The 12,487-nt window shown below is 36.9% G+C and overlaps 1 long non-coding RNA gene across 1 annotated transcript in view; it reads left to right on the forward strand.

Moving 5' to 3' along the window:
- Positions 1 to 1,382: 1,382 nt before the first annotated feature.
- The window catches only part of LOC109263655 (uncharacterized), a 29,984-nt gene continuing 18,879 nt past the window's right edge, over positions 1,383 to 12,487 (forward strand). The window contains exon 1 of the long non-coding RNA XR_002078312.2: positions 1,383 to 1,562. This is a non-coding gene — a long non-coding RNA (uncharacterized LOC109263655). The remainder of the gene's footprint in view (positions 1,563 to 12,487) is intronic.

Here is a 12,487-nt window from a genome sequence, read left to right on the forward strand (position 1 = left end):
CAAGAAATTATTACATCCCAGGAATGACCAAATCCAAAGCCCCTGCTCTGTGGTAATGCCTTCAAACTTCTTTGCTCATATTGTCTTTAATACATTGTGAAAAATATGCTCTCCAATATGCACGTCTAAGTTGATAGCTAAAATTTTTAATCAAAATTTTAAATAGTCATAATGATGCAATTTGACAGACTGCAACTGTTTTCATTAAAAATTAACATCTAGATAATTCTCTTAAAAATGTCCGATTGAACCTAAGTATCAGTGATTTCATGCTCACAATAATTTATTTTTTTAATCATTTTTTAATGTTTATTTTTGAGCGAGAGACAGACAGACAGAGCATTAGCAGGGGAGGGACAGAGAAGGAAGCACAGAATCTGAAGCAGGCTCCAGGCTCTGAGCTACCAGCACAGAGCCTGACGTAGGGCTCAAACCCATGAACCATGAGATCATGGCCCGAGCCAGTGTCGGCTGCCCAACTGACTGAGCCACCTAGGCACCCCTACAGTCATTTACTTTTTAAAAAGTACTCATTCTTTTTATGTTTAGGAATTCTATATAATACCTTTTTATCCTAGATCTCTGAGTTTTGTTATACAACTTTCATAACATTTTATCTTAATGTAATATTCTATTTTTAGTATCTTTTATTGATCACCTTATTATAATTCCCTACAATAAATATGGGTATATAATTCAAAATTAATTTTTTAAATTTCTTATGAAAAGAATTATGTCTAATTACTAAGACATATCTTCATAATTAATTTGCCAATGCAATTTTTATTAGGTCTCATGTGGTCAGAACAATATAGACATGTTAAGAGGCTGATAAATAATTATTAAATATGACAAAATTGATCAGTCTTACATTTCTAAATGAGAGAGATTAAACTTTGTCTTCTATCTATGGATGAATAATTAGAATTGTTAGAGAATCAGAGTTCAATCAAATCTGTTAGGTTTTGTTTTTATGAATGTAAAATCCTTTTCACATTTTTAAGTGGATGGGATGGGAGTATTAATATTACTCAATTTGTCTGAAGCTTTTATATAAATATGCCAAAAGTCACAAAAATTATTTTCAATAATATGGTATTGATTTTATTGGGTATTACATCAATTTTGTTGAAAGCAAAGAATTTAAAGCCAACTGATTTGCAAAACAAGTTGTTAAACAGTCACTAAAGTCACTCACCAATGTTTCTTTCAATCAAACTGACTTCATTTGATGCCTGGGATAGTTTTTTTGGCTAGGGACACACCTCACTGCAAGCTTCTGGATAATGTGAGAGGATCATAATCTGGGTGAAGTAGGAGAAAGGATTATGAAAGGGGAGTTGGGAATGAAGAATCAGCAAAATATGTTCTTTTTCAGATAAGGATTGGAATAGAATCTACGTAGAAGCTAAGGATCTGAAAGTATCAGCATCAGTAAAGGAAACTTGAACCCTTGGAATGTCTTTGTGTACCCTCTGGTGTGTTTATGCCCAACCTTGTGTGAAGACCACAGCTCCATGCCACACTGTGAACTTGGCAGTCCAGTTAAAACGAATCAACTGGTAAGGTATTTAATTTCAGTGAAACAATAAAAATCTTAATAAAAGTAGGTCAAGTCCACAATAAACTGAATGTCACAATAGTTTCATATTAAAAACAATTGCACTGTATATATTTTTCGTTCAATATTTTGTTGGTAATGTTCATCCAAATACTGACATAACCGTATATTAGCCAGGATAAAGTATACAATTAAGTCAAATGTGGATTCTTGAATATACTTTAAACACTCAGGTTTTTCAGTATATTTTAACCAGATAATGGGGCAAAGAGCAAGAAATTGGTGTCCTTTCAGGTTCTGACCTGAAGTTTGCTCTTACACGAAGGGCATAACTGAAATTAAGCAACAGTTAATCAGCAGGAATCCCTCTCCATGCTGCTTCTCATCTGTTCTTGCTGCCACCAACCTCCATGATCCCTTAAGCACACAAATTCTATGAACCTCATCTGAGCTTGACAAAGATGTATTGAACACTCTCACAAGATCTTTGTTTCAAATTCATCTTGTACTTCTCATGCTTCATTTTTTTATTTTGTGTAGCAGGCACATAGAAGTGTATGGCTGTATTACCTATCTGGTAGATTATAACTCTTTGGTCAATATAAACAATCCTAGTGCCTCTGCATTATTTTTTCAATCTACTCTATTAATATTGCCACTTTTTTGCTCTATTTCTACAGCATTTTGCTTTAGATATATATTTCTTCTAGGCAAAATATTTTCTTTAAACCGAATCAGACAAAGTAGTTTCTTTTTCTGAGTGAATGTGAACAAATTATATTCATTGATATAACTGAGATGCCTGTTGTCTTAGTTTTCTGTTGCCAAGTAAGGAATCACTGCAAACATAATGGCTTCAAGTAATACCAATATATGATCTCACAGTTTTGTGGGTTATAAATCCAGGCACAGAGAAGCTAGGTTCTCAGCTGTGTCTTCATCTGAAGTTCAGAGTCCTCCTCCAAGATGATTCAAGTTGTTGGCAGAATTCAGTTACTTGATAGAAACCTACTAGAGGGTCACTTACATACTCGCAGGTCCATGCCATATGACTCTCTCCATCTTCAAAGCCAACAATGGAAAACTTCCTGCACATAAAATTTGTGTTCCCGACTTTGACTTTGTTTTTCAGGAAGAGGGCTCCCTGAACTTATGCTCACTTATGCTGGAGCCCAGCGAGGAACTTCACTCTTTCTTAAGGTCATCTGTGCAAAGTAGCATTATCCAGGCATTGGAGTGACCATTCCATCATATTTACAAAGCCTGCCTACCCTCAACAGAGAGGATCATGCAGACGTGTACACCAAGGGGCAAGAATCTTGGGAGGGTATTAGAATTGTGCCAACCGTACTTGTCTTTACTTTTGTAATCTTATATACAATTTATTTGAGCATTCTAACTTTTTTTCTAAAGGAATTTTTAACAGACTTTTTAGAGAAGTTTGGGATTGGTAGCAAAATTGAGAGGCTGGTATAGTGAATTCTCATAAAATCCCTCCCTCAACACATGCACAGCCTCCCTTATGATCAACATCTCTCCTAAGAACGGTACTTTTAAAAAACCAAGGTTGAACCTAAGGAATTTTGTTTCATGAAGAAACCTGAAATTATGGACATAGTTTGGAAAATGACTGAGCGTGGTGGTGAAAGGCATAGTTTTGAAGATATCACTTAGCTTGAAATCCCAGCTCCTGTTCTTTGTGATTTGGGGCAAATTACTTTTCTTTGCACGTGTCTTATCTCTAAAATGGAAATAATATTACCTATTCCCCAGGGCAATTTTAAAGATTAAGTGATTTAATATGCATAAGGAACACAATGGCCAGGAAAATAGAATTCAGGAAGTGTTAGCAATTAGTATTTCTCTTTCACAGTTACATGGAAGATATTTATTGTTTTAAATCTTCTAGATTTCATTCATACAGTGAAACTGTATTTCTCTAAATATATATCATATCTGATCCAATACAATCTCTAATGATGGATGTAGCAAGCATTTACTATTATGCATGTTCTAGCCTTTATTAATATTCTATTTTCTGTCAGACCTGTATGATAAGTTAACAGAAGATTGAAGACAGTGAAGAGGTCTGCTTTGTTGATCCACGTGGAAAGGTGATCCACAGGCAAAGGAACACAGGCTCTTTGGATGACTGAGGGCCAGATGTGTTCTAGAAAATAGAAACATGCCAGTGTGACTAGAAGTGAGCAAGGGGGGAATGGGTAAGAGATGACATTGGAGAGAGATCTTATTGGGCTGGATAACAGAGGGTCTTGTAAACCATGGCAAGGACTTTGATTTTTACTCTGAGGAGGCTGGAAAGCCATGGGATGTTTTTAAGCAGAGGCATGCCATGACCTGCCTGTGGCTCCTGTGTAAAGAACAGACTGCATGGAAACAAAGGTGGAAGGAGAGAATCCATGTAGTTGAAGTGAATGATAATAGTGGCTTTGACTAGAGGGGCAATGATGGTAGTAATTAGATTATTCAGAATTATTAGATTATGGATATATTTTGAAGAAAAAGTTCAGAGTATTTGTTGTTGGTTGTTATGTAGTTATGAGGAAGTGAGAAAACTCAGTTGTGCCTCCAATGTTTTGATCTGAGCAACTGGAAAACATGGAATTGCCATTTTCAGAGATGTGGAACCTTGAGAAGAAAAGATACAGGGAAGGTCAAGACCTCAGTTTTAAATATGTTAAAGACGCCTCTTAGTTATGCAGCTGGAGATGTTAAGTAAGCAATTTGAATATATTAATTTAGAATTTAGGAGTGTGGTTTGGCTTTGAGATATAAGTGATGAATCTTTCAAGAGATGAAGCGTATTTGAAGTCTAAATTTGAGAACATTTAGGGGTCAGTTGTAGACCAAGATGTGAAGAGTACAGGGAAGAGCCCTGGGCATGCCAAAATTGCATACAGTGATACAAGAGGGAGAGAGAGAGAACGACTACAGAAGTTATTCTTTGAGTAGTCAGTAGCAGATGGCATCCGGTGAATAGTAGAACACCTGAGTTTAGAGAAGAGCATTGACAGTTCACTCATTGGAACCAGGGAGAAGACAGAGTGTATACTATTTGGGTATAAGAGTTCTGCCTGAGTTGATGTAATATGGACAGAGAACTTTTTTTTTCTGGTGTAAAATATTATCTTTTTATGCATAATAATTATGATAATAATAGGCCTCTATTTTTTTTAACAGAAACTGGAAGGAAATAAAAGGAGAGATAAAGCTTCCTCTTTGAGTGGAGATGGTTGAGCAGTGGCTAGAAACTAATGGGAAGGGTCACAGGGAAGAAGCCAAGACAAAAGCTGTACCACTGCCAACAGGCAAGAAGGCTGAGTGCACATATCATGGGTAGGATGTACTTCAAAACTTCAAAACAGCTCAACACTCCCCCCATAAAAGCCAAATGTCCAAAAGCATTTCAGATCATCATGTATTTGTCTACAGTTATCATGTCATACCAAACAGATAGTATACTCTGCACCTATGAAGTTAGATGAGAAATTATCTATTTTATTATTAAATAGTATGGGTGATTATGTGTAAGTGTACTCTATCCTCATTCCTAATGTCCAAGAAGAGAGGTAGGATTTCCTGGAGAGGACATATGCCTTTGGAAAATATCTTACCCATATTAGAGTAAAATTACTGACACTACACACCAAACAAAAATATAAATAATTATTTCTTTTTTTAATTTAAATTTTTTTAATTTAATTTTTTATTTTTTTTTTTAATTTACATCCAAATTAGTTAGCATATAATGCAACAATGATTTCAGAAGTAGATTCCTTAGTGCCCATTACCCATTTAGCCTGTCCCCCCACCCACAACCCTTCCAGTAACCCTCAGTTTGTTCTCCATATTTATGAGTCTCTTCTGTTTTATCCCCCTCCCTGTTTTTATATTATTTTTGTTTCCTTTCCCTTATGTTCATCTGTTTTGTCTTTTAAAGTCCTCATATGAGTGAAGTCATAGGATTTTTGTCTTTCTCTGACTGACTAATTTTCACTTAGCTTAATACCCTCCAGTTCCATTCACATAGTTACAAATGGCAAGATTTCATTCTTTTTGATTGCCCAATAATACTCCATTGTGTGTGTGTGTGTGTGTGTGTGTGTGTGTGTGTGTGTGTGTGTGTATATATATATATATATATATATACACCACATCTTCTTTATCCATTCATCCATCGATGGACATTTGGGCTCTTTCCATACTTTGGCTGTTGTTGATAGTGCTGCTATAAACATGGGGGTGCATGTGTCCCTTCGAAACAGCACACCTGTATCCCGTGGATAATGCCTAGTAGTGCAATTTCTGGGTTGTAGGGAAGTTCTCTTTTTAGTTTTTTGAGAAACCTCCATACTGTTTTCCAGAGTGGCTGCACCAGCTTGCATTCCCACCAGCAATGCAAAAAAGATCCTCTTTCTCCACATCCTCACCAACATCCGTTGTTGCCTGAGTTGTTAATGTTAGTCACTCTGACAGGTGTAAGGTGGTATCTCATGGTGGTTTGATTTGTATCTTCCTGATGATGAGTGATGTTGAGCATTTTTTCATGTGTATGTTGGCCATCTGGATGTCTTCTTTGGAGAAGTGTCTATTCATGTCTTTTGCCCATTTCTTCACTGGATTATTTGTTTTTTGGGTGTTGAGTTTGATCAGTTCTTTATAGATTTTGGATACTAACCCTTTATACGATATGTCATTTGCAAATATCTTCTCCCATTCTGTCGGTTTCCTTTTAGTTTTGCTGATTGTTTCCTTCACTGTGCAGAAGCTTTTTATTTTGATGAGGTCCCAGTAGTTCATTTTTGCTTTTGTTTCCCTTGCCTCTGGAGACATACTGAGTAAGAAGTTGCTGTGGCCAAGATCAAAGAGGTTTTGCCTGCTTTCTCCTCAAGGATTTTGATGCCTTCCTGTCTTACATTTAGGTCTTTCATCCATTTTGAGTTTATTCTTGTGTATGGTATAAGAAAGTGGTCCAAGTTCACTGTTCTGCATGTCCCTGTCCAGTTTTCCCAGCACCACTTGCTGAAGAGACTGTCTTTATTCCATCGGATATTCTTTCCTGCTTTGCCAAAGATTAGTTGGCCATACATTTGTGGGTCCATTTCTGGGTTCTCTATTCTATTCCATTGATCTGAGTATCTATTCTTGTGCCAGTACCATACTGTCTTGATGATTACAGCTTTGTAGTATAGCTTGAAGTCTGGGATTGTGATGCCACCTGCTTTGGTTTTCTTTTTCAAGATCGCTTTGGCTATTTGGGGTCTTTTCTGGCTCCATATAAATTTTAGGATTATTTGTTCTAGCTCTGTGAAGAATGCTGGTGTTACTTTGATAGGGATTGCATAGAATATGTAGATTGCTTTGGGTAGTATCAACATTTTAAAAATATTTGTTCTTCCTATCCAGGAGCATGGAATCTTTTTCCATTTTTTTGTGTGCCTTTTTCAATTTCTTTCATAAGCTTTCTATCATTTTCAATGTATAGTTTTTTCACCTCTTTGGTTAGATTTATTCCTAGGTATTTTATGGTTTTTTGTGTAACTATACATGGGATTGATTCCTTGATTTCTCTTTCTGTCGCTTCATTGTTGGTGTATAGGAATGCAACCGATTTCTGTGCATTGATTTTATATCCTGCAACTTTGCTGAATTCATGAATCAATTCTAGCAGTTTTTTGGTGCAATCTTTTGGGTTTTCTATGTACAGTATCATGTCATCTGCGAAGAGTGAAAGTTTGACCTCCTCCTGGCCGATTTGTATGCCTTTTATTTCTTTGTGTTGTCTGATTGCGGAGGCTAACACTTCCAATACTATGTTGAATAACAGTAGCGAGAGTGGACATCCCTGTCTTGTTCCTGACCTTAGGGGGAAAGCTCTCAGTTTTTCCCCATTGAGGATGAGCGTTGGGTCATTCATATATGGCTTTTATGATCTCGAGGTATGCTCCTTCTATCACTACTTTCTTGAGGATTTTTATCAAGAAAGGATGCTGTATTTTGTCAAATGCTTTCTGTGCATCTATTGAGAGGATCATACGGTTCTTGTCCTTTCTTTTATTGATGTGATGAATCATGTTAATTGTTTTGCGGATATTGAACCAGCCCTGCATCCCAGGTATAAATCCCACTTGGTCGTGGTGAATAATTTTTTTCATGTATTGTTGGATCCAGTTGGCTAATATCTTGTTGAGGATTTTTGCATCCATGTTCATCAGGGAATTTGGTCTATAGTTCTCCTTCTTAGTGGGGTCTCTGTCTGGTTTTGGAATCAAGGTAATACTGGCTTCATACAAAAAGTTTGGAAGTTTTCCTTCCATTTCTATTTTTTGGAACAGTTTCAAGAGAATAGGTGTTAACTCTTCCTTAAATGTTTGGTAGAAATCGCCTGGAAAGTCATCTGGCCCTGGACTCTTGTTTTTTGTCAGATTTTTTATTACTAATTTGATTTCCTTACTGGTTATGGGTCTGTTCAAATTTTCTATTTCTTCCTGTTTCAGTTTGATAGTGTGTATGTTTCTAGGGATTTGCCCATTTCTTCCAGATTACCCATTTTATTGGCATATAATTGCTCATAATATTATCTTATTATTGTTTTTATTTCTGTTGTGTTGGTTGTGATCTCTCCTCTTTCATTCTTGATTTTATTTATTTGGGTCCTTTCCTTTTTCCTTTTGATCAAAGTGGCTAGTGGTTTATCAATTTTGTTAATTCTTTCAAAGAACCAGCTTCTGGTCTCATTGATCTATTCCACAGTTTTTTGGTTTCGATAGCATTAGTTTCTGCTCTAATCTTTATTATTCCCTGTGTTCTGCTGGTTTTGGGTTTTATTTGCTATTCTTTTTCCATCTCCTTAAGGCATAAGGTTAGGTTGTGTATCTGAGATCTTTCTTCCTTCTTTAGGAAGGCCTGGATTGCTATCTACTTTCCTCTTATGACCACCTTTGCTGAGTCCCAGAGGTTTGGGGTTGTGGTGTTATCATTTTCATTGACTTCCGTATACTTTTTAATTTTCTCTTTAACTGCTTGGTTAGCCCATTCATTATTTAGTAGGATGTTCTTCAGTCTCCAAGTATTTGTTACCTTTCCAAATTTTTTCTTGTGGTTGATTTCAAGTTTCATAGCATTGTGGTCTGTAAGTATGCACGGTATGATCTCTATCCTTTTTACATACTTAGGGCTGATTTGTGTCTCAGTATATGGTCTATTCTGGAGAACGTTCCATGTGCACTGGAGAAGAATGTATATTCTGCTGCTTTAGGATGAAATGTTCTGAATATATCTGTTAAGTCCATCTGGTCCAATGTGTCATTCAAAGCCATTGTTTCCTTGTTGATTTTTCGATTAGATGATCTGTCCATTGCTGTGAGTGGGGTGTTGCAGTCTCCTACTGTTATGGTATTACTATTGATGAGTTTCTTTATGTTTGTGATTAACTGATTTATATATTTGGGTGCTTTCACATTTGGTGCATAAATGTTTACAATTCTTAGGTCTTCTTGGTGGATAGACCCCTTGATTATGATATAATGCTCTTCTGCATCTCTTGATACAGTATTTTAAAGTCTAGATTGTCTGATATAAGTATGGCTACTCTGGCTTTCTTTTGTTGACCGTTAGCATGATAGATGGTTCTTCATCCCCTTATTTTCAATCTGAAGGTGTCTTTAGGTCTAAAGTAGGTCTCCTGTAAACAGCATATAGATGGATCTTGTTTTCTTATCCATTCTGTTACCCTATGTCTTTTGATTAGAGCATTGAGTCCATTGACATTTAGTGAGTACTGAAAGATACAAATTTATTGCCAGTATGATGCTTGTAGAGTTGGAGTTTCTGGTGGTGTTTTCTGGTCCTTTATAATCTTTGTTTCTTTTGGTATTTATTTATTTATATATATATGTTTTCATCTTTTCTCTCCTCAGAGAGTCCTCCTTAAAATTTCTTACAGGACTGGTTTAGTGGTCACAAACTCCTTTAATTTTTGTTTGTCTGGGAAACTTTTTATCTCTCCTTCTATTTTGAATGACATCCTTGCTGGATAAAGAATTCTTGGCTGCATATTTTTCTGATTCAGCACGTTGACTATATCCTGCCACTCCTTCTGGCCTGGCAAGTTTCTGTGGATAGGTCTGCTCCAAAGCTGATCTGTCTTCCCTTGTAAATTAGGGACTTTTTTCCCTTGCTGCTTTCATAATTCTCCCCTTGCCTGAGTATTTTGTGAATTTGTCTATGATATCCCTTGTTGATGGTCGGTTTTTGTTGAATCTAAAGGGGGTCCTCTGTTCTTCCTGGATTTTGATGTCTGTGTCTTTCCCCAGGTGAAGAAAGTTTTCTGCTATGATTTACTCACATAACCCTTCTACCCCTATTTCTCTCTCTTCCTCTTCTGGGACCCCTATGATTCTGATGTTGTTCCTTTTTAATGAGTCACTGATTTCTCTAATTCTTAAATCATGCTCTTTTGCCTTGATCTCCCTCTTTTTTTCTGCTTTGTTATTCTCTGTAAGTTTGTCCTCTATATCGCTGATTCTCTGTTCTGCCTCATCCATCCTTGCTGCTGCTGCACCCATCCATTTTTCACTTCTTTTATCTCTGTATAAAGGGATTCTAACCTATTTTTGACTCCAGCTAGTATTCTTATTATCGTGATTCTAAATTCTGGTTCAGACATCTTGCTTGTATCTGTGTGGGTTAAATCCCTGGCTGTCGTTTCTTCGTGTTCTTTCTTCTAGGGTGAATTCCTTCGTTTTGTCCTTTTGAAGGGAGAAAAGGAATTAATGAGATAGAAAAATTGAAAGTAAAAAAATATTAAAATTAAAAATTAAAGACACACCCCCACACAAAATTAAATAGATGATGCTAGAAACTAGATGTGTTTTGGTCTGGGTGTTCAAAGTGGTTTGACAGATTAAACAAAAAAAAGGGGGGGGGGAAGGAAATCATTTGAGAATTTGAAAAAATGAATACACTGAAGTAGACTAAAATGAGATGATGGGGTAAAATAGAATTTGAAAAAATATACACAAAAATAAAGACCACAGTAGAAAGAAATTAAAGAAAAATATTGTTAATAAAAATTAAAAACAAATATGATTTTTTCTTTTTCTGTATTTAAGAAAAAAGAAAAGAAATGAAAAAGAGAAAAAAGATAAAAAAAGAAAAAATGAAATTGAAAATTTGAAAAAGTGAATAGATTGTAGTAGACTGAAATAAAATGATGGAAGTAAAATAGAATTTGAAAAAATGTACATAAAAGTAAAAAATATAGTAATAAAAGTAAAGGAAAATATTTTTAATAGAAATTGAAAGTAAAAATGAAGTTTTTCTCTTTCTACATTCAAGTAAAAGAAATGAAAAATAGAAAAAAAGAAAAAAAGAAAAAGAAAAATTAAAAAAAGGAAATTTTTTGAAACTTAAAAAGGTGAATACACTGAAGTAGACTAAAATAAAATGATGGAAGTAAAATAGAATTTGAAAAAATTTCACAAACGTAAAAAAATAGTAATAAAAATTAAAGAAAAATATTTTTAATAAAAATTGAAAATAAAAATGAATTTTTTCTCTTTCTGTATTCAAGAAAAAGAATAATTGTAAAAGAGAAAAAGAAAAAGAAAAAGAAAGAAAATTGAATAGATGAATCTGCTAACAGATTGAAGGAGGACTGAAATTCTTTCATTTTTCCCCTAGAAGTCAGTCTATGTAGCTATTTATAGTCCATAAACTAAGCTGGCGATGAGACTAGTGTTCTTGAAGAGCGAAGTTGGCCCAGTTGGGCGGGGATCAGTGTAACAGCTCCCCTCTCCACTAGATGGCGCTACTAGCCCACTGGGGTGGATTGTTGTGGTGCTTGTAGGTGCGTATGCGCATGTGTGGGAGCGGTGAAAATAGTGCCACCCAGCTACCCAGTCTGTTCTCCCGGGTCAGCAATCACACACCTGTCCTCTGTCTTCAGCTCTCATTCACTCCCCGCTTTTTCACCCTCCGTGACCAGGCCCCAGACAGTACCTCTCTCCCGAGTTTTATCTCAGATGCGGCTGTTTTCCCCAGCCCCTTACTTCTGAAGGACTGCGGCTTTGACCTGTTCAGCCCCTCTGTGGGAGGGTCTCACCAAGCAATGGCCAAATGAGCAATGGCCGAATGTCGGCTGCACCCAGGAACGCTTGCTGGACCCTGCTGCTGCCGGTGCCCAGAGACTGCAGCCAGGTGCCAGCCTGCCCCAGAAAAAGTTTGCAAGACAGTGTAGCAGCAGCGTTTCAGGGATTATGGAAAATCACAACACACATCTGGCACCAGGCTTCACCCTTAACAACCTTGTTCCAGCACCAGCGAATGTGGCCATTTTCTGGGGTCTGCTGGAACCAGGTGGCTTCAACAGTCTCTTCCAAATGTCTTTCCAGCAGTGGAACCGCTTTTCCCCATGTGACCCGAGAACCTCCACCTCCACTCTGTTCCTGGGGATTCGCCCTTCCTACCAGAGCACCACCAGGTATCGAGCTGCGGAGTTGCAGCCTTTGTGCTCCTCTTGTTTACAGTCTTAATGGAATTTAAGACTCTCCTTTCTCCTTTCTCCCTTTTTAGTTTAGTCCCTGAGGCTGTTTCCAATTTTCCACTTTCTCTTCAGCTGCTTTTGAGGAGGGGTGCTTTTCCCGTTTTCTCCACCCCCCCCCCCCAGTCTCTGTCCTCTCTCCGCCCACAATAGTGGTTCCCTACCTTTCATGGCTTCTCGCTCCCCAAATTCACCTCTCCGTGCCGTGTACCTGCTGAATTCTGTGGTTCAGGTTGTGCAGATTGTTGTGTTAATCCTCCAATCAGTTTTCTAGGTGTATTGGATGGTTTAGTGTTGGTCTGGCTATATTTCATGGACGTGAGACACACAAAAAACTTCCATGCTGTTCTGCTATTTTGGGT

This window comes from Panthera pardus, unplaced genomic scaffold (assembly GCF_024362965.1).
Source record: "Panthera pardus isolate Hobbes unplaced genomic scaffold, ASM2436296v1 HiC_scaffold_8, whole genome shotgun sequence".
NCBI classification, from domain to species: domain Eukaryota; kingdom Metazoa; phylum Chordata; class Mammalia; order Carnivora; family Felidae; genus Panthera; species Panthera pardus.